The sequence below is a fragment of the Oxyura jamaicensis genome, chromosome 7, assembly GCF_011077185.1.
Source record: "Oxyura jamaicensis isolate SHBP4307 breed ruddy duck chromosome 7, BPBGC_Ojam_1.0, whole genome shotgun sequence".
Taxonomy (NCBI): Eukaryota; Metazoa; Chordata; class Aves; order Anseriformes; family Anatidae; genus Oxyura; species Oxyura jamaicensis.
In genome coordinates this window covers 18,068,747-18,091,005 of record NC_048899.1, presented here as the reverse complement: position 1 = coordinate 18,091,005, position 22,259 = coordinate 18,068,747, and the positions used below count along the sequence as shown (strand labels likewise).

Genomic DNA, 22,259 nt, shown 5'->3' with positions numbered 1-22,259 from the left:
ATTTTTTCACTAAGTTTTATTCACTCTTTTTCTACCGGGTTCCAGAGGAGCTGGTGCTTGTGTTTCTTCATCCAAGCCCTGTCCTCATGGCCACAATCAAGGCCAAAGGGATTCTTGTTTGCTTCTGATTTTTGCTTCACGGGGAGGAGCGTGACTTTGTGCCAGGGGAATACTTTTATAAACATGTTCTCCTTTCCTCTAGCATGGGAAAGGCAGGCAGCAGGGCTCACTGGGCAGCAGGCAGCCCTCAACAACTGCTTGCTTCATCCAAAGAAATCACGAGTCCTAAGATGACATTTTAGAGGACGAGGAAGACATCAAGGTGTTGTCCAACTAAAGGCATTGTTTCTCTGAGGCCATGTGAATGGCAAAACATTAATATTTGCTTTTCCATTTCCCTTTGGGCCCCATTGTTTGTGAGCTCAGTCCAGAGACAACTTTGCAGCTCACCTCTGTTTACTCTGGGTGTCGGCATTGCTGGCCGTGTGCTGAGCCTTTCCCTTCCTTATGTTGGCTCAGTGGGAAGGAAAGGCTGGCTAATTCTTCCCAACATGAGAAGACTTATTGTCCCTCTTGACTGCTGTTCAAGAACAGCTTTTTTTTTTTTTTTTTCTTTGTATTGTGGACCTGTGTATTTTCTTTTTTTATGGCTCAGCATTACTTAAAAGTCAGGCCTGGCCCTAGCACGTCTGCCAAATCAAATGGTTGGCTTGCTGTGAAACTCAGCCTTAAGACTTTAAGTGGGAAGTGGTCCAACAATAGAGCAGGTCAAAAATCCCACTTGGCTCAGATTCTTCTTTCTCGGTTCAAGATTTCTGACAGTAAAAATACCATTTTTAGTGGTGACTGTGTGAACTTTTAGCGCACGGACTCTTCGGAGAGCACTGCATATTCTGCTGACATTGAATTGAGCTGATCTCAACTTGAAACAGATTTTTGTAAAAGAAGACTTGTAGGAGCCTTTTTTGATGCATTAAGGATGCCAGCAAGAGGTTTTTATTCGTCTTTGTTGTGGTAGTGGTTGTTTAAACTCTGCCAATCCTGGTCCTTGCAGGTGGTGCTTGAAGAGTTGATGGCAGCTTCATGAGCAAGACATACAGTGCTGTCTCAACTTGTGGATAGGTAGGTTTTGTCTTTTAAATCACAGCAAGCTGGTGGCTTTTGCAGGTTTATTAGGCATGACTTTCACTCTGTCTGACTCAAATTTTACTCCCAGTGTTGCTAATTCATAAGAACAAGTGCATGGCAAGAAATGCCCAAATGAAGGCCTGTGTCTTGATGAGCACCCCTATGCATCACCGCTGCCCCATGCCCCAAAAAGCAAAGATTTCCCTCCGTTGGAGGCAGGAGAAGAAGGAGATAGATTAATTAGCAGTGCCAAGTGTCAGATTTGGGGTGGAATCTGAGCTCTGCCAGCAGACGGGCCTGCAGGCTGGCTTTCTGGTGGGGCACTGAGATGGCTGGGCAGGCCCACCTCTCCCTCAAGGCCGCACCTTGCAGCCTGCCAGGCAGCTCCCTGCTGGACGAACTCCATGTCAGCGACAGGACTGGCCTCTGCAGATACACCAGGCCTGCCTGAGGGAGGCATGGATCTCAGGGCCTTGCGGCTGGGATCCTGCTCGCACCTGGGAAAGGCCATGCGGGCAGGGCTGCAGCTTGCAGTGGGTGTGAGCAGGCCCAGCACAGGCAATGATTCCATACTGTGCTCAGTTTTGGGCCCCTCACTACAGGAAGGACATTGAGTTGCTTGAGTGTGTTTAGAGAAGAGCAAGGACCCTGGTGAAGGGACTAGAAACCAATGTATGTGAGGAGTCATTCCTTTCCTTTTCTCTTAGGAAAGGTGCATGCATTTCCCACTAACCAGAATGAGGAAAAAAACGAGCCCTTCTCCTGCCCTTCACTTAGGCCATGGCAAATGCCACTCTTTTTGAAGCAATTAAATGCCACTTTGTTTCTTCAGGTCAGCTTTATTGCCATATGCCACTCCCTGACTACACAGTTTTCATGCCTCCTTGGGCCAGCGATGGCTTTGCTAAGCAGCAGCCCTGTTTTGTTTTGTTTTCTCCATCAGTGACGCCCCAACCCCACCACAGCAGTGGCAGAGAGGATTTAGGCAGGGTCTCATCCCACAAGCTGTCTTTGGGAAGAAGGGTGGCAAGGAAGAGAGGAGTGGGGAGCAAGCACAAAGTTGTGATGCTGTTCATCCCAATAACATAAAGGGCTCCATTCTGCAGGCAGATGGCCTTGGAGAATGAGTTTGAAAGCCTGGACCAAAAGGCAGATAGCATCCATGGAATCTTGATCTACTGCTTCTGTGGTATGAAAACTGTGAATTGTGAAATGTGAAACATTGAAAGAAAGGTGGGAATTCAGCAGAAGATGCTAACATGTAAGCAGGGAGAGTCTGCCTGTTTTTTTCTCACCCCCAAATTCACAGTCTAACCCAAAAGCAGACACACACACTGGGCACTGTGTCCATGGGGAGGTTTTTGAGATGCAGTCTTACGACTGAGGGTAAGACAGGACCCAGCCCTTTCATACTGCTTTCGTTAATTAAGAGTATCTTTAAGCCTCCTTGAATAAGGTGCCTACAAATCTGGTGAAGGTGCCAGGGAACTCATTTTTTTGATGTGACCTTACTGGGAACTGGTGTCACCAGCAACCCAGGGCAGATGTCCCCTCACTGCAGAGCCAGAATAAGACCTGAGCTTAAAACTCTTGGTGAAGCCAGGCAGGTGAGGGTGTTTTGTGTGCGTGATGGGAATGCAAATATCCTGTCCTCACCTCCGCTGGCCTCCCAGAGTACAAAGGCAGGTGACTGGCAGGCTGGTGAGTAAACAATCTGAGCTGGAACAAGAGTTTGCTGAAGTGAAGGAGAATCAAAGGCAGCAACCCTGAAGGCAGTGGGGGTCTCACAGCCCTTACTGGCTACAGGCATCGTGATGCTTTTTATTTTTTCATTACAAGCTATCCCCTTGAGCTAAATGAATAGCTGGGAATCACAGCTTTTGTCAAAGGAGACTTCTGATTCTCACATCGGAGGAAGAAAATGTAGAAACCTGAGACTTGGGAAAGAAAGCAAACAAAACTCTAATACTTTGGCTTTGTAATAATGTAATTATAGTTAAGATGCTTGCCTAATTTTGCAGTAGTCTGCAAGTGCTGAAAGCTCAGAGTCTGCAATAGCAGTACTGACATGCTGTATGCAGAAGCTGGCCTTTTGACTCCATGAGGATATTGAAGATGTTCTGGTAAATATTTACATTTTTTAATCTCCATTGCTAATCAGAGCTGAGATTATTTAACTTGCAAGAGTTTATTAAAATAAACTCTGCACTGATTGCTTCTTTCTGCATTTGCTATTTTTGCCCCTACTGTCCAGATGTTAGGGAATCTGGGCTTTTATCAAGGTTGGATGTGTTGGAGTAATGCAGTTGCTGCTATCCAATGTAGTAGTTTGACTTGGCCCCTGGGGGGAGATACTATTCCAAAATGAGCTGTCACCTTAATCTTTCTTGATGGTGCAATTAGTTAACAATGAGAATCTTGACAGAAATTAGTCTGTGTTGTGTTGTTTTTTATTCTTTTTCTTTGAAGCAATCCCAACTCTTGTTGGTATTAGCTTACTGAATTTATGTCAGATAGCCCAGCTGGATCCCAGCTTGCATCTATTCTTCCGCCTTTGGTCCTGGAGGGATCCCAAAGCAAGTGATGATGGTTTGGCAGCTCCTGGGAGAAACGGTGCTCCTTGCGGAGAGGCTGCCTAGACTGGCATCACTGGCTATCAGGTAAAGCAGCTTGGTGCCTATGGTATTGCCCCACTGATGCTAGACGGATGGGAAAACTGGTGAAATAGGACAGGGGGAAGAGCATCCTATGTGTGTGGAAAGCACACGGGATGAGAAACGTCCCTCCTGGGAAATCCGGAGAACTGCAATGACTTAATAGGGTCCCATGGGATTGGATCCCTGTGCTGGTAAGAAGCAACGCTGACAGGCCTGTGCTCTTTCCCAGTTCTTGCAAACCCTCGTGGCAGTGATGCAGCCATCCTGTGATGCTCTTACCAGGATTTGGTAATTCAGCTCTATAGTAAGAGCCTGGCTACGCCTGTGGGAAATATCCTACCTGAGGGAAAGGGTCCAGAGATTCTGTTCCTTGTTTTTCAGGGTGAAAATTAAAGCCAGTCCGGGTCTGTGCACCAGCAGACCCTCTAAGAATGGTCCGTGTGTTTAATGGGGTGGGTTGATCAACAAGGATATGAAGGGTCAAGGAACAGACTGTGTTTTAAAAGCAAACAGAGCTGTGAAAATGCCTCCTGAAGGTCTGGGTATCTGAGTGGAGCCAGGGACTTTTGTAACAATAGTCCCTGCTGCCAGAGCTCATTTCAACCCTTGCAAAGGCAGATCTGTAAGAGGACAAAGCAAAGGCTGCATGCCCTGAACTGGGCAAACTAAGGGCAAATAATTGCAGAGGCTAGCGGTGAGGAGAGAATAAATGAGCTATTTGAAAATCAAAGTGGGGCTCAGCACTGCAGCTCCACTGGTGCTGTCTGTGCCCCAAGGTAAGGGAGTCATGGGCTCAGTTGTGCCTTGGGGTATCTCTGTCTTTGCTTTTTAATATCAGCCTTGCAAAGTTTGTAGCTTGTCAAGGCATATTAATTCAGCACAGCTGCGTTTAGTCTTCAATTAGAGGTGAGAAGCCCTCAATTCTTCCTTATGGAAAGGAAAGCATCACACTTTGCTGTTTAACATGACTTTTCACTAATGATGTTGCCATAAGAAGTAAGGATAATGCCACTGAATGAGCTTGTCTGAACCCTCTACATTCCTGAGCAAACAAGCTGGAGAGGGAAAACATCACCAGAATTACCCCCAATTAGGAAAACCTAGGAGAAAAAAAAAAAAAAGTTTTGTTCTCCAGTGCGGAATAAAACAAATTGCTGTTGTTATCTGACCCACCAACATCAGGCTGTCTTGTAGCAAATGCTTGCCCATCTCCTCAAGCCGGTTTTGACCTTGATATGAACCACACTGTGGCTTGGTATGTCACCAGATAGGGTGAGAAATGAGTGCAGCGGAGGAGGTAGGAGAAGATGTTCAGCTAAGTGCAGTGGGAATGAAGGCAGTGTGAAAAACAGAGAGAAAACCACATTATTGTGGGGAGAGCTAGCTGTCTGCAACAGGGTGAAATGGTGTCATGAAATGGTGTTCGTGGGCTTTGATGCATTAATGATGTCGATAAGCAGTAAGGAATGATAAATGCATCGTATCTCACTAATTAGGGCAAATTGGGAATGCCTGAAGGTGATGTTGCCCCATGCTTCCCTGGAATGCCTGGGGACAGCTTGGGCAGCACCCATCAGCAGGAGGAGCTGAAGTAGGCTGTACATGAACTTGCATTCATCCAAAGAGTTTTTCTCTTCGCAGCAGTGACTGGTTGAAAAAATACCTGCCTCCTTTAACATCTGTAACAGTTGAAGGCAGAGCTCACCAGTTCATTTCCAGCAAAGCAGCTTGGCAACCACTTTGCAGTTAGGAATGAGTTCTGGGGAAAGTTCCACCACCAGTTCCACCACTGGATTCCTTTCTGGACTGGAGAACCCTTTCTCAAACTCAGGATAACCCCCTTGCCTGTATGAAATGGCTGTTAGCCTGCCCTGCACAGTGGTAAAACAGCAGTGTGAGGTGAAAACATAGGGAACATCCCCTCATGTGGAAATCTCTAAGTGATTTAAAGGAAGCTGACAGTTCCCAGAGAAAAATCAAAGAGAAAAAGCAGAAATAAAGCTGATGAATTCTTCCACAGTCTGAAGGCAATGGAGAGGAACTTCCAGATGTAATTAAATGCACTGTTAACTTTGTTATTGATAAGACTGTCTGCCAGTGGTGAGGAGATGAGGCTGTAGCAATGACTTGGGGCCTTATGTGTCTGGAGTGGGTCCACAGAGTTGAATCAGCTTTGTCTGGCATCCGAGCAGCTCTTGGCACACCTAGACTTACGTCGGGCAACACAGGGCTGTCACTGGCAATAAAAAGAGGGGGTCAAAGGCTCTGGAGAGCAGGTTGTGGATGCTGGCACAGAAGTTTATTACAGCAGGGACCCCAAACACATGTAAAAAACTTGTATATTCATCTCTACACACACAGACAGACAAATGGAGCACTTGCAGATGGCCTCACCCCTCTCCCCTCTGGCTGAGCAGGGTGACATGCACACTGATATACATTTCTACCTTCACAGATCCCCCAGCAGCAGTGCTCAGGAGTTTTCACTGGATCCCAGACACTGGGATCGACCCCAGAGCCACAGCCCTGCTGCAGGTGTCAGTGCAGAGCCGGGGATCGGGAACAGCTCACCACGGGGGCTGTATGAACACAGACTTGAATTACCGAAAAAGAAGCAGCTGATTTGCGCTCTGCTGCTGTATTATGTGGTTACAGACACCTGCACCAGCACACAAAGGGGCAAGGCTGTCAATCCGCAAGTATAAAGCTGGCACATTTCAGGCTGTGAACTAGAGATTGCCTCCAACACATCGCCAACCAGGTTATGTTCCTATGCACAACTCCAAACACAGCGTGGCCTGTATCCAATGTCTGATCCCCCTTGTCCACAAACCGCTCAGTGCTCTGGCAGTACTACCAGCTGTCAATGGGATGTGGAGGTCTGGATTTAGGAGAAATGAACAGGAATTTGTCATAATGGTGGTAAAAGCTGCTGGCTGGAGTGTTGTCCTGATGGCTGTGACTGCAGGAGCTGCAGGTGATGGTGAAATGCAGTAGCTCAAACTTTGGCTTGCAAGTTTATAAGGCCAACAAGAAGCATCTCCTTAGTCAGCATACTGTCAAGTTTTAAGGACTGGATTCCCCAATAGCCAAGTACACAGCATGAACTTTGTAGTGGATGTGCTGGCTTTTTTAGTGTATCTCTGCACCTGCTTCCACATTATGGCTGTGAGGACATTGGCAGTGTGACTGCCACTGCTGGGCAGGAGAACACCAAGCCCAGCTCAGATCCTTTCCAGACATCAATGGCAGTCAGGAGTTTTCAGCCATCTTACATCTTAAAACTTCTCCCCATGTGGACTTTAGGTGAACATTGGCCTAGGCCTGCTCGTCAGCAGTGCTGTGGACATAGCGTTGGTCTCTGAGGAGACGCAACCTTTGTAGAAAGGGAGTGCCCCTTTCCATTGTGGTTTCTGGTAGGTTTGTACCCAGGCATCGCTGTCTGCCGTGCTGGGGCACTAACTCCATGCCTCGCCAATCCTAATGTGCACAGCACAGCACTATGAGCACACTTCTCGTTCCACAGGGTGCATTTATGCTCTCCATCCCGGGCCACCACTGAGTAACATGGGTGTTATATGCAAGTGGAAAGAGGATTTGGGGGCTGGTTCTCTTGTGTGGGGCTCATTTAAACAGGCAGGTCATGTATTACATTTAGTGAAAGTTGTGCCTTTTAATCTTCTGATCTCTGTCCCTGCTTTGAGCAGCTTTGCCATCTGCTCAGATGAAATGTGACATGACAAGACGTTTCAGCAGAGTCCCATGTTTCTCCAATGCGCCTCTCCTCTGCCTCGATCTACTGAGCAGCTCAGGGAAAGAAGTTGTGTGGCACTTGTGACACCAAGTTACTTACCAATTGCAGAATTATTTGGAGTTTACCCTCTTAGGAAACCCTGTGTGAATTTTTCTTTTTTTTTTTTTGGTTATGATTTCCCTGAAGAATCTAGGACTCACTCAGGTGGTTTTATCTTTCAGTGTTGGTCACCTAGCGCCTTGTTTTGCTGTCAGCTTGAAGTGTAACTCCTCTGTTTTAATTTGTGTGTTTCCTGTGTGGTTCTGCTTGTTTGGAAGTATTACTGAACTGAGAGGAAGAAAGCCGAAGGTGTCATTTCCACAGGTAACCTGTAGCTGTGCTGGTCATAGAGAATGAACAAATCCAGGACGAGCTGCTCTGAACCAGACTTAACTGCAAAAAGTTTCCTGAACTTGGCTCATGTAACAGTCTGGCTTTTACCTTGCTTTTGTCACCAGCAGATCTCAAAGCACTTTACAAAGGAAATCAGTGTATTTTGCATTGATAAATGCAGGAAAGACTGTCCACTCAAAAAATCAGTGAAGATGGGGGACTTTTCCCCTACCTGCTATGTCCCCAGCCTTGTGTTCCTGCTAAGTAACAGTGTGGTTACAGGATTTATCTTTCTCCCTTTCAGCTTTTCCCCTCCCTTGGGTTTGTGTGTGTGGTTAATATTTGTGCATGTTCTGCTGCTTGAGTCCCCAAAGGCAGGACACCTGCATTTTGTCACTGAAGTCTCTGTGGAAATTGCCCATCAGCAACACAGGCAAAGGTACAGTCTGGCTGAAATCTAACTGATCTATGGCCTCTCTTGTCTCAGAAATGAATCTTTTGGGGCTCAATAGCTTACACTGACGTGCTATTAGTTTCAGGCTCGCCTTAGCAAGAAGGAGCTGACAATAGTTGTGCAAGACCAGGTGATGTTTGAAATAGGATCTGTGCTGTCATTGTAACTGAATCTTTGCTATTTGGAAAGCCTTGGCCGGCTGCTGAGCCTGTGCTGAATGGATCTTGCAATACAAATATTTGCCTGTGGATAGATGCCTTATTATTAATTTAAAGCCTGACATAAATCATGAGCTCAGAAATGCAGACTTAAGCTTCCTGGACAAAAATAGATGTGGCCTCTTGCATGGGGAGCCGTTCTGATTATGCTTCCATAATTGGATCATGCTGAAATGGATACCTTAAATTTAGTTACAAAAGGCTAACCAGAAAAAAATGCCAACAATTTATCACAGCGATGGTGCTATATTTAAAGCTGTCAGCGTTTCCAGGATATAAAGCGATTATAAATTCTAGTGGTTTGTAGCTGGCTGTAGGAATCTGCCTTCATGCTGACATTTAACATTTGAGTTCTCCACGCCGGAACCCCCTGATTCAGGAATGTAATTAAGCCTTCACCTCCTTTTAATTTAAGGAATAACCCTACTGCCAATACAGACTTAAATGTAGGCATATACTTGAACGTGCTGTTGAATTAAGGTCCAAATACTCAATTAATTTCTCTTGGTAATGAAAACCTGGCTGTTGATCTGAAGTTAGAGGCACTAAAATGCTGCTCTCCAGTTTCATTTAACTGAAATAAAGCAATGCCCAGTCCTGTTTTGAGTCTGAGCTTGTGGCAGCTCATTAGCTAACAGATGAGAAGCGCAGCAGTCAAAAAAACTGCGTTAAATTCAGTCCTCTATGAACCTTGCCTAAGAATGTCTTGCACAGAAGCTTTAAGAAAAAAGACAGAATAACCTGCAGTAAAATGTCTATTAAATCTCATGAGGTTGCTGGATCAAGCTGCTGGCATGGTCAGCTCAGTGATATGCCCCCAAAACAGGTAAAAAAAAAAACTTGGAAGTAGGCAGGCATGAAATGACCATCCCAAAAGGTTTCTTCCAGGTCTTCCCTAGTTCATGCCCTGTAGCAAGAGAGTTCATCTATCTTAAAAACTCATTAGAGCTTCATCTTGCAGCTTCTAGTAACACAATCTCTTCTTACCAGTGTGGCTGAGGACTTTTCCATGGATAAATTAAACAGAATACCATTAGTTACAGCACGAGCTCAGAGATGGTCAGGAATTGGGATATTTCATTCAAATATGCCTGGCCTTGAACCTGGTGTCTGATAAGATTTCCAAGCAGATCCAGCCTTCTTTTCCACAAATGTCCCTTTTTCTTGGGATACACCAAACCCAGGTACCTACATCAGAGCACCTTTAAGATGCTGGAACCAAGAGCTAATGCCAACTCTCCAACCCTACTTATCAAAGACTGTAATGGAAAATTTGTGTCTCCTAAGAGGGTCCGTTATTTGTTATCAAATAATATTTTTACCTTCTCTTGCTATGAGCTTGGGTGAATGAGATGTTTTAGCTGCTCAGGAGGTGTACAATGGAAGATGTTTTCTTGAATTATGATGTAGATAATCCTGAAGGAGCCTGGCATTTGGAAAACTGGTCAAGAAATAAGGCAATGAGCAATGACTCTGCCTACAGGTCTGCTTTCCATTCTGTTTTCATTTCCTACCTTCATTCTTTTTCCCTTAGGTGACATCAAGCTTGTGGAATGTACTTCTTTATTAGCAGGGTAAAGAACAATAAGCAAAAAAATGCAATAAAAAAAGAAATTGCTTCCAAACCTCCCTTGCCAACTATGTGAATCTTTCAGGAAACTAATGCATACCCCAGCTCTGCAAATCACTGAAGAATGTGAGTTGTCTTAGTGGAGTAAACAGCACTCAGCAAGTCTGCAGAGATATGCTGGGGATGTGGGGCCTCAAGTCCTACAACTGCACAGACGATGTTCTGGGGCTTCTAAGGTGTCCCACATGAGGCAAGGCCCATGCTTCAAGGGCCACCTTTCTGTCAGCCCCTGCCACAGCATTTGCACTGTGACCATGGGCTGGGTCAGCATCTGCTATGTGGGTTTGAACTCAGAGCTGATGGAAATGGGCTTTCAGGGCTGCCTGATGCTCAGAGGGAGCCTCCTGGGCTCCCGGTTGTGCCCAGGACCTCTTGTCCTGGTTCTGGGCACCACTGACAAGAACATGAAAATAACGTCTCTGTAAACAGCACCTCGGTGCTATTGCATTGCACAAGGGCATGCAGAAGACTGGATTGTCCACAGGGGCCTCAGTCCAGCTACAGATGAGATTTGCTTACTTCAAACTGGATGGAAAGTCTGCCTTGATGTTGGGGTCTAGCTGTACCTGCTCCAGGACCTTGGGACACGCTGTGTCTCCCAGAAATTCTTCACTCTAGTGCTCATATTCCTCCTCCAGCAGTGCTGCAGACAGACAATTTGTTTTATTCCAGCAACTGCAGTTGCATATGGAGCCTGAGTGAGGTGTGTGGAGGGTGAATAACAAAAAGCCGGGGAGATAGAAAAGGCAATTGTCCTAAATGACTTCCATCTGTCTCCTCTTGTCGCCCACTGCAGCGATCAGATTTATGAAACCTCAGCGCTAGCAGAGGCTCGCTACAAAGCCAGGTGCCAGCGCTGCCACCAGCAAGCCCCTGGGGACCTCACAGAGCAAGTGCCACCACTCCCCTCCTGGTCCTCTTGCCACCAATGCTTTGGGTGTGTGCCCAGGATACTCTCAGTTGCTTACAGGGTTTCACTGCTCATCATCAGGCTTTCTCTGCAATAAAACGTACACCTCCCATGAGAGGTTTTTTGGGAAAGGTTATGCATCTGCATTCACTCCAAAGCAAAAATTCTCCTGCAATGATTGTTGAGCAGCTGGAAAGAGAGCATTCAAATGTTGCCTGAGCTTGGCTCTGCTCCTACTGAAGCTGGAGAGGATATCACCTTCCCCATCTGATCTCCCAAGTCAGCTGGCTTGTGCTGCCAACAGGCATCTTGGTGGAGTTTTGGGAGGAGGCTTTGTCTTCAGCTGAAAATGGGGGAACTTCAAGGGGCTCCCAGAAACACCCCAGGAGCAGGGGTGAAGGTGCCATGTCCGTGCTGCGATGCTTTTCTTTGCATCTGTTTTCTACAGCAGGCAGGTGTCAGGGAACCCGGCAGAGCTGAATTTGTCCCCTGCAGAAGCTATAGGTGATAGTTCACACAAGTCCTCTTTTGGAAGCTCTATTTTAAATGGAAAAATGGACTCTCAGCTAAACCAAGCTGCAATTGAAAGTGTCTGTGAGGTTTTTGTTTGTCTAGCAAGCAGTACAAGTATTAATGGAGGGGAAAAGGAGCCAAACCAAAAAATGCAAGTGCCCTTAAGTAAAAAATGTTCTCATCCTTCAGCCCAAACCTAAAATACATCAGCAGAAAAAATGAATGATAGCATTTAATGGGAGCTGTAACCTTATTTTTCTACTTTGCTTACAGGCCAAAAGCTCCAGCAGACCACATATCCCGTGCCACTGGGGCATTCAATTTGTGAGCTGTAAGGCTGTCTGCTACCAATGTGTGCTGAACAAGCACATGCGATACTTTCACCCAAGAAAGATATTCAGTCTCTGGAGGAGTACAGGAGCATGGCAGTTTGCAGTTGATGGATACACCACAGTCAAATTTTCATTGACATCTCTCTTGCAAAAACCAAAAGCCACAGACTCTCCTTCCCCTACAATCCTGACTTGCTGGCTTCTTTTGAAATCTTAGGTTGCCAGCACGATGCATGGAAGGTGCCAGCAGCAAATGGAGGAAGGGATTGCTTTTGCTTTTTCAGTCAAATTCATGTTCTAATAATTGTTTCTTGGGTGGAGTAAAGAAGACTTAGTCAAGCAGACATACCAGATGAGGGGTTAGTAGCTGCAAGGAACGTTTTCTCCTCTCTGCTGAAGCATCAAGTGTTTCCCCCATGGAAAATAAGAACAGTCATTACACAAGGACACCAAGACACTCATGGTTTTGAACCAGAGGACAGGCTGTTACTTCTTATGGGAAACAGCTTAATGGTTACAATATTCAGCCATGCCACTTCTGGCTGACTTCTAGGACCAGCCTGACTTCTATGCCAAGTGGTTGATACCCTCTGGAGAGCTCATGAAGCCTTCTTCTAGAAGGACATTTGCACCACAAAAGCAGCTTTCAGGATTCTGTTTCAAAGCGAGGTTGCCTGACACTGCTTTGGCTATGTCCACACGTCTCTGTGGCCTCCTGCCCACAGAAACTTCAGAGCCAAGCTTTGAAGTTGTCCACCCTCCTCCCATGTCTCTGCTCTCACTTTGACCTTCCTTACACAAAAATAGCTCATTTTAGTCACAGAAAATATCAAAGGTGTTGGACAATGGCTGGGTCCTTGTTCTCATTGGAGTTGGTGGGAACTTTGCCATGGTCCTGGAGAGGAACGTGATTAGACCAACAGGACCTTATGACAGACCACAGCCCAAGAGGCATTAGGATCACTGACCATAAACTGTGGAGGCTTGGGAGATTAGCAATAGGATGGGTTCGGGGGCCTTTCCTCTTGGGGACAATGGGCAAATCCAGCCCCTATTTGGTGGTCTTTGGGGCAGGAGCTGCAAGCCAGTAAACACAGAGGCTGCAGCAGAGTATAGGATCTCCAGAACCAGTGTCAAGGAGTTAGTCAGAGCCAAAGCAACAAGGGTGTCGCAACCTACAGGCTCTATACAACCCAACCCACACGTCCTACACAATCATACCCACAGGTCCAGCAAACTAGCAACCTTCACATCCTTCTCCATCCAGCCCACATGTCCTACACCCATCACTGAAGTCACTCAGCATTGCCAGCTTAAGGTTTTTTGTTTTTTTTTTTTTTAAACTCCTATCACATTTTGGAATGCTTTATATCCTAACAGTGAGACAGATACTGTCTAAAATGCATGTCTAAAATGGTGACTGGGGGGGGGGGGAGGGGGGGGCAGATTTTGGAAAGGGGGATTTTGTGGGTTAAAAGAGGTTAGCTCTTCTCACAGACCTGACCTTACCCATGGCCTTGGATTAGCACAGCCACAAAAGTTTTGCCATTAGAAAAATAATAATAATCTTTTGAGCCAGTGGTGGAAATACCGCTCCTACTCTAACTGCCAATTTCTCTGCTGGAGCTCAGGCTCCAGCAGAAGAAACCTGCTCTGGTGTTTCAGTTCACAGCCTTCTCTACATGTAGGACAGAGCAACATTAGAGACGATGAGACAAAAATAAATGGAGGAAGCTAGACACGGGAACATAATCAAAGGCATCAAGCCTTTTAAGATAACGTCTGTCCTAATATTTACAGAATCCTTCCAAAGCCAAGAGACTTCTTCTGGACTTCAGAGGCTCAGCGCTGTTTTGTTCTTGTTTATGGCTCTGGTGCCAAAGTAAATCGAGGGGCTGATAAACACTGCGCACCCTGCCATGCTCTGTCAATGGACGTCTTCCTTGGAATTGGGTGACTAAACAACATAAAAGTATTTTCATTCTGCTTTATGCTCTCATCTGTCTCCTAAACAATTATTTTCAGATTTATACTGGAACATGATCTCAGTAGGACTTAGTTTGCTTTCCTGCTTTTCCATCCCACTGATAAGCTTCCACGCCAGCCCATGTGTGGAGTTTCTCACCAGCACTATTCTCATGTGCTTGGCTTGCAACCGTACCTCATGTGGAAATCTGCTCATTTGAATTCAGCTGACCCAGGAATGGTTCCACTCAAAAATGCAAAGTTATTTAAGGGGATCTCTCACGGTAGCCATTTGATGTTCAGCCTTGTCTGGACCCTAATCAGAGAAGGGAATTACGGAGCTGGAAGTTGGCAGGACTCAGAAATGTGGGTTCACCCCAAGGCTACAATCTTCTGGGTTGCTGCTGCATCTGCACACTGATTAGTGGCTTCTGTCCCCCCTGATTTACTAGAATACAATAGAAGCCTTCTAATTATCTGTTAATTAGAGCTAATTGCTCACTAGGAAGGAGCTCAGGCCTATCTAGCTGGTGGAAAAGAGTCAGAGATAGCTAAAAGCTCATGGATGAAGCCTGGTAACCCTGAGGCAGGCCCCTGGAAGGGGCTGCCCTGCTCGCCCTGCTCCTCCAGCACCTGGGCCAGGCCTAACCCTGCTCGCCTGGCTCCATGTTCCATTCCCAGGCTGTCCTTTGTTCTGTCCTGCCCCTTGTCAGCACCCAGTGGCCACAAGTCTGCAGTTTTCTCCCTGGTGCTAATTCTGCAGGGCAGAATAGCCGCTTGGCTCTGGGGCAGAGGCCCTGCAGCCACCACAGCACGGACTTTTCCTGCCCGCGGCCCAAGGGGACGCCAACCCTTGCCAGCCCTTGCCCTGCCCTGCTAGCACAAGTAACAGGTCTCTTAAATACCTCCAGGGATGGGGACTCTACTTGCTTGGCCTCGCTCTCTGTGAAGAAATTCTTCCTGACACCCAATCTAAGCCTCCCCTGGCACAACTTGAGGCCGTTCCCTCCTCCTGCTTCAGGCCTGCATCCCGCCAAGGCAAAGAAGTGATGAGAAATTCCCCCAGATTGCTTTTCTGTACAAAACTTTCAGGCCAACGTCACCTTGAGGCTTCACAAGTAACATGGAGGAAAAGAGAGGCTGGAGGGAAGCAGAGGGAGCTCCGTTAGGTGGTGGGAAGGGAGGACGGAGGTGTGTCCAGCAGATGGATTTCATAAAGCGATTGCAAACAGGAGTGGAGCTGGGCTGTGACTCCCTCTGGAAGAGAAAGGGAAAGCTCCTGGCCTAACTGACAGCCTGAAAGCAAGAGCTGGCCGTGCCCTGGCTCGGGATAAACGCATGGGGTCGGGGGTTGGCGCTTGTGGGTTTGTTGTTGTAGGGTGGAATGTGAGCAATTTCTTGGCACTTATTTTCCACAGGATATTAGCATTATAAAGGGAGTTGCTGAGAAGCAATACTTAAGATATGGCTGCTGTTGGCTCTGTTTTTCATGGTTTTTGAGTCTGCTCTGTCCTTTTCCAGTGAGCATAGTCTGAGGAATATTTGATTACTCCACAATTTTTACATACAAAGGACCCAAAAACCTCTGAGGAAGAGGAGGCCAGAGCAAGCAGGATAACTTCTCCATTCAGCACAGCAAAACCTCTTCTTCCTCATGCCCTTCCTCCCAGCCCCTGCCAGGCCCAGGCTGCAGGAGGCAAGTCCTGGCGCAGTGTGCTCTGCAGGAGGTGTGTGACCTGAAGCCTGCAGGGAAGGGTCCCCTGGCAAGGACAAAACAGCAGACTGGTGCCTTCGATCCTTTCCTGACATGTATGAAAAGGTCCCAAAAGGGTCTTTGTGTTTGTTCTGGCTCTAACTTGCTTTAGGTATTTAAGGTCTCGGCAGCCTAATGAGCCTGTGGTATCCAGGGAATGCAGGGATGGACAGAGAATCAATGGAGGGATGGTAAATGAGTGGGAACAATTTGAACGTGCCCCTCCTCTCTGCTCCTCAAAGCTGTGGGGCTTTGCTATTTGGGAGCTCCTGGGGCTTTGCTGTTTGGGAGGTTTTTGTCTTCCCTACAGCAAGGAGAGTTTGGCGTTCCCATCCCACTTCACCCCTCACCCCCACGCCCCTTCAGGCTCTGTGCAGGACAGGGATGCTCAGGCTGGGTGGTCAGCAGGTTCCTGTGCTGGTACTGGTGGTGGCAGCATTAGCTGTTTGCATTTCCTCCTCCAAATCCCTGTTCCCAACTGCGACAAGAGGGAAGGGGGAGGAAAGAAAGACAACCCACAGCGCCGGGTGCTGCAATGCAGGACTGCCAGTGGCAAAACTGCCTTGGATATTTCGTACCGTGATACTAGGTTTAGCCAGCATCACCTTGTGATGCCTCAGAGGTACTGAAGAAAACAAGAAAACACAGAAGCAAAACTGTTTCTAGTGGAACCCATCTGTTTGCTCCAGAGGGTGCTTTTCTTTGGTCTGCATGCACCAGGAACTGGCGCGCACCATCCCCTGCTGCAGTCCCACATCTTTCCTTTCTGAGGTTGTGTTTCTATTTTCTACCATTTTAGGGGCTGGTACAGAGGAACTCCAGGGAAGGCCAGAAAAGTCAGTGGGGCTGTATCATTTATCAACAAAGTTGGAAAAATGGCTGTTCATCATCTTCCCCTGCCACCTTGGAAGCATCATATGCAATCCAGATTAGATTAAATTGAATGAAAAAGCATCCAGATTGCACAGTTGTACAGTGGCCAAGAATTAATGAGTTTTCTTGATCCCAAGTCCCCACTGTAATTTCTTCTGCATTCCTCTGGCCACCCACATACATTCAACAATGTACGTGCACAATTGCAGGGACCACGAGGAGAAAAGTAAATGTTTATAAACTGAAAATTGTCCTTCAGCTAATCAGAAAGGCATTTTGTCCCCACAGGGAAGGACAGTGCCATAACAGAGAGAATCTGTGATTCTTCTCTGCCATTGATGGAGGAAGAAGTCCCTGAGGAAGACATTTAATGAAATGATGCTCCTGCAGCATCTGACTTTATAAACAAATGGACTTTTGCACTAAACCTCCAGAGTAATAGATGCTCAATAGGGAGCATGAGACTGTTTGCTTGCACTTTCCCTTGGTCCTAATGGAGTTAACTTCCAGAGGATCCACAGACTGTTTGTGAAATAAATGCAGGGAAATAAATGCAGACAAATCTGTCCCCTTGCCAAAGACACACATAACTGCAGAGATGAGTGGTCAGGGCAATCCTGCAGAGCAAAGATGCTGCAGGCACCTTTATCATGATCCTTTTGGCTGAGAATGCCCGCAAGTGTACCTGCAACATCTAAAAACCATGATAGCCACTCCAAGGATGGAGTTGTCCTCTGTATGCCCTGTGGGTTGCAGGGGTTGCATGAAAGGAACTGTGTTTGGGGGTGAAACATCTCGGGATACCAAAGTGCTGCTGCTTATTTCAGGCTCCCTGTGATCTCTGGGACCCAGGAGCCAGCAGGAAAAGGAACACAGCACTTGGCTGAGTTGTAGGAGTATGAGACTGGAGTCTGCTCCAGTGCAGACGTCTTGCTCACTTCTCTATGCTGCAAATCCCTGTCTGTGGGATGACATTATGCTGTGCTGGAGGAAAGGGGCTTATTCCAGAGCAGGAATAAACAGCCACGTGGTGTGGTCCAGGCTGGAGTAAATGGATCCCCCCACTGGTAAATAGAATGCACAGGGGGGGAAGGAGGGTGTGAATGGGATTTGCACTTCTAAGAGGCTTAGAGCAGCTTTGGAAAAGCCTGTCTGGTGTGTGAGCACTGCTCCTTCATAGCAGGGCATGGCAGCTGCCCCACCACGCAGGGCACTGTACTCTCCTGAGGGCATACACCCTGTGTGCTGGGACCTCGTCATTGCTTGGCTCCTGGCGAGAGGATGGGCTTGGGGGGGCTGAAGGGACGGGGCAGGATCCTGCACCTTTCTGAAGCGCAGCCACTTGAAAGTCCATTTGTAGTTGGATTTGATGATCTTTGTTAGGTCCCTTCCAGCTGAACTATCCTATCCTATTTCCTGTCCTATTTTCCCACTGTCTTCTGAGAGACCGAGAGAGCGTGGGTGATACACTGGAGCTCTGCAGCAGCCGCAGAAGCAAAACAAGACGAGGGCAATCCCAGTAACAGCATGCAGACACCACGAAGGAGACACAGCACGACCCATGCTTCTCAAAGTGGCCAAAAGCATGGCAAGTCAGATTGCCTGGGCCACGCATTCAAAATGTAATCATGGAAAACACTCAGCCCTTCAGAAGGAATGCTTTGGGTGAAATTCTGCAGAGTTTGGTGCACTCAGACAGCAAATGAGATAACACACCTGAGCAGCAAAGAGCTAGCAGTTTTGTGGATAGTGGGTGATGACGTGAACGCTAATGTCAAATTAGTTCGAAAGTCCAGTGAAGCATGCTGCTAATCAGCAAAGGTGATTGCATCTATGCCTTAAAATAAGTGATTGCCCCTGAATGACCCAAATTTGCTGCTGAGCAGCGGCTGGCGCAGCAGACGCTGCAGCAGGAGGAAGGCTGCTTGCTGCTGAGGGGACGCGGAGAGTCTGACAGCTCTGACAGCTGTCTCTTGAGACCATTTCACAAAACCTTGGGATTAATGGAAATGCCACTCAAGCAAGATGTGGTGATTAGGGATGTGAAATATGGAGCCAAATTCCTTTTTTCATGACTGAGTGAAAGCAAACAGTTTACAAGTAGGTGGCTCACACCTGGTAAAGTCACCTGAAAGCGGACCGTGACATTTGTCAGGTCTGAAAGGGACATCCCATCCTCTCCTGTTCAAGGAGGATCATAGCTCCTTTTGGGGGCTGGCAAATCCCCCAGGAGGTGCTGGACTCACCAGCTGAACTCCTAGAGGGTGGCTGGTGACCCTGAGGAGCAAAAGCCAGCTGCTGAAAGGAGCCGAGCTGGCAGCTGGGAGGGAGCAAACTTCTCAGCTTCAAAACCCAGTCAGTCTCTGACTGTCGTGGTCTTATCACACAATTACCACAAATTTTCTTGCTCCATCCTCTGAAATGCCTGGTGGTGGAACGAGGAGGTGAGCTGTCCTGCAGAAAATCAGGGATTCAGGGATGGAAGGTTGCGATCCGACAGAGAAAGCCTTTGGCCAAAATATGTGCAGCTCCCAACATGTCTGGGCTGTGACCTCGGGCTGCTGGGCTTTTCAGCAGTGTGAATAGAAGCAGACAAAAGTGCTTGGATTGGCCCCAAAACCTAATCTCTACTGTTGGGTTTGCTGGGAGAGAGGGAGGGAGTAGCAGGCTTTAAAGTGCATATATTTATATATACACACACAGGGTTTTTAGTACATAATGTGCATCAGTACATATAATTCACATATTAAATTTATATTTATATATTTTTAATGATCATATTCTAAAAGCTCATGAGCCCTTACTGTACTAATTACAGAATGGTTCAGGTCTAAACTTCCCCTTCCTATTATCCATTTTCCTCTTGTTGATTTTGACTAAGCCAGGCTTGACTTTTCACAGTCTGAAACAAATAAATAGCACAATAGCGAAGTGAAACACGCCATTTATCTGCATGCAAACTGGCAAGCTTCTGACTTTAGGAATGACTTACTGGAAATTTCAATGTAGTCAGCATGAGTGCATTATGGACAGCAAAACTGGGAATGAAATTTGGCCTTGAAAATGAGAAAAGGGGTACAGTATTTTTGTAACAATTTTCATATCAGATTTATGCTTTTCTGAAGTTTTACAGCACTAGGACATAAGTCCTGATATACTTTCAAAATGGTGTTTTCCTTCCAAATGAAGACTGAACTGTAGAAACTTTTGCAGTAACCTGTCTCATGACAGCTGCCACAGCAGCCACGGTGGTTTTTCCAACACTGCCACACAAAGTTACCCACCTAGGGTGGGAGATGTGGGCACGGAGGATACATCGCTGGTGTGGTGCTACCTAAAGCTGTCCATGTGCTGAAAAGCTGAGATGCACAAAAAGAGCCATCTGCCTCTGCTCAGGCAGGCGAGCCATCTGCAGGGAAACCAAACGTTTTAGCGTGCATTTTTAATTCTTTAAGTACCTCCTGCTAAATAATGCATGCACTTCACTGACATGACGCCTCCTTTCCTGCTCAGCTGTGGCTTTCGTGAGGTGTGAAGATGGAGCCATCAAGCAGAACCAAGCAGTTTGTCATATAAGTGTTTATTTACCATCTTCTTCCCCCTCTGAAAGAGCCAGACCAAAGGGAAGAGCTGCAGGCACCCCTCTGCCAAGGCTGATCCTTGCATGGTGCTGAGCCCTGGGATGGTGTGAATCTCTGCAACGGTGCTAACAGCCCCAGGATGAGGCTTTCTTTGATTAAGATTCCCTGTTTCTATTCTGTTCTGTTCTGTTCTGTTCCATTCCATTCCATTCTAAAGCAAGTTATTCTGTTTCCAGGGTTCTCATTACTGGTTTGTATTTGACCAGCCAGCCACCCAGCGCCAAATCTGGCCCTACAGCAGCAGCTCTGCTGACCCCAGGGGTGAGCTTGTCCCAAGACATTTCTATCACAAAGCTATCAAACCCAATTTCCTCTGATCTGACTGCCTCAGAATCCCAGCGGAGGCAATTCATCTGCTGCTGGATGTGAGATATAGCAGCAAATAAATGTCAGAGATAGGGCAGCCTTGCTGGAGATGAGAAATCTCATCCTGTGATGAGAGGTTGTGAACCTCTTTTATCTTATCTGCTCGGTTCCATAAGGAGAAGCCTGATGCAGGCAGCTCACACTGAGCCCCTCAGGGGGCACCCCATGGGCAGTGGCTGGGACAGGGAGGTGGCAGGGGGAGCCTCAGCCCTGCCCTGGTGGGCAGGTGTCTCTTTGAGGTAGGGTTTGTGTCTCTTTGAGGATCAAAGGTGCGTCCCCAGGGCTGACTGCGGGCACCACAGCAGGGTTTCTCATGCCCAACATGGGGTGTTTAGGATGAGGTGGGCAGGAAACACACCAGCACTAAAGCAATCAAGGATCTGACAGCAGATACTTTATCCACTACCAGTAGATAAAGGCAAGTCATCTCCACTCCACCACCTCCAGCCCATCCCACCTCTCCAGAAACTGGCTGATTTCAGTGTGGGGAGGTGGAGGAGTCCCCGTCCCTGAGGTGTTTAAGGGAGGTGTGGATGTGGCACTGAGGGACATGGCTTGGTGGTGGGACTTGGCAGTGTTAGTTGATGGTTGGACTTGGTGATCTTAAGGGTATTTCCCAAACTGAAGGATTCTGTGATTCTCTTCTATTCTTTTATTATTATTATTATCTTTTTTAAAATTTATTTTCTATTTCTGTGGTAGCTACACGTCTGCTACACATCTGCTGAGCGAGCCAACCCATGGAGATGAACAATTTAACCAAATTCACGTAGGAAACTGGTGCCTGACCCCAGTCCTGGCACCACCCTGCTTCGCTGGCAGCTGGCGGTGCCGCAGCCAGGAGGAAACGCTGGGGCTTAAGTGATTTAACTTGGAGAGCACAGCAGCAAGAGTGAAATCCACTTACACGGGCTAATTGATAATGAATGACTCCTTAATTAGAAATTACAGAAATGCCCCCAAACTTAAGAGGAGAAACAGGACCAAGGTGTTGATGAGCTGAGGGGTATTTTTGTGACTCTGGATTTTCCTTCAAAGATGCTCTTGCCAATTAACTTTTCATGACATAAATTTGTTTGCCTTAATACATCCAGTTAGAAGCATTTTCAGATATATTATTTAAGGCCTGAAAATAAATAGTGGATGCTCAGCCTGCGCTCTGTGAAGCTCCGAGCGGCTTGCCTTCTCGCTCAATTATTGATGGCACTTTCTGCTGCATTTGAGACACTCCTGCCTGCACAGGGGAAAATCCTAGCTTGTTTACTTGCTCGCTCTATTCCTCAAAGTCTCAAAAAATCTCATTCGGCAATGGATTTGAGGCTTTTATCACCACTCTGTATTTCACCCTTGCCACAGCAGAGAATTTATTTCAGCTGCCGAAGCCCCATCCGTGAGCTGCCAGCCCCAGGAATTTCTCACCACTGGCACTAAAGATGGGACGATGCAGTGAGATTTCACTTAGTGTATCTTTTTATTAAAAAAAAAAAAGGAAATGCCAGCGATGACACAACACGATTCCACCACCAGTGGAAAGTTGCACACTTGCTAGCTGGATGAGCACGGGATGCTTCTGAAGCACCCGAGATTCCCTGCAAGGTCTGATTGATGCTTTTCTCACTTCATGGACTTTTATCTCTCTCCCAGCATGGGCTTTCTGATGTTTAATAAGGTATGAGCTTCTCATGCATTTTTT

The 22,259-nt window shown here is 47.0% G+C and overlaps 1 long non-coding RNA gene across 2 annotated transcripts; it reads left to right on the top strand.

Moving 5' to 3' along the window:
- Positions 1 to 1,065: 1,065 nt before the first annotated feature.
- Positions 1,066 to 14,119, top strand: LOC118169929. 2 transcript variants are annotated; one of them, XR_004752369.1, is made up of 4 exons: positions 1,066 to 1,122; positions 3,150 to 3,251; positions 3,598 to 3,788; positions 13,769 to 14,119. It is a non-coding gene; the product is annotated as an uncharacterized LOC118169929 (long non-coding RNA). The 2 variants fall into 2 exon arrangements; XR_004752368.1 differs by lacking the exon at positions 13,769 to 14,119 and adding an exon at positions 5,427 to 5,897.
- Positions 14,120 to 22,259: the final 8,140 nt, after the last annotated feature.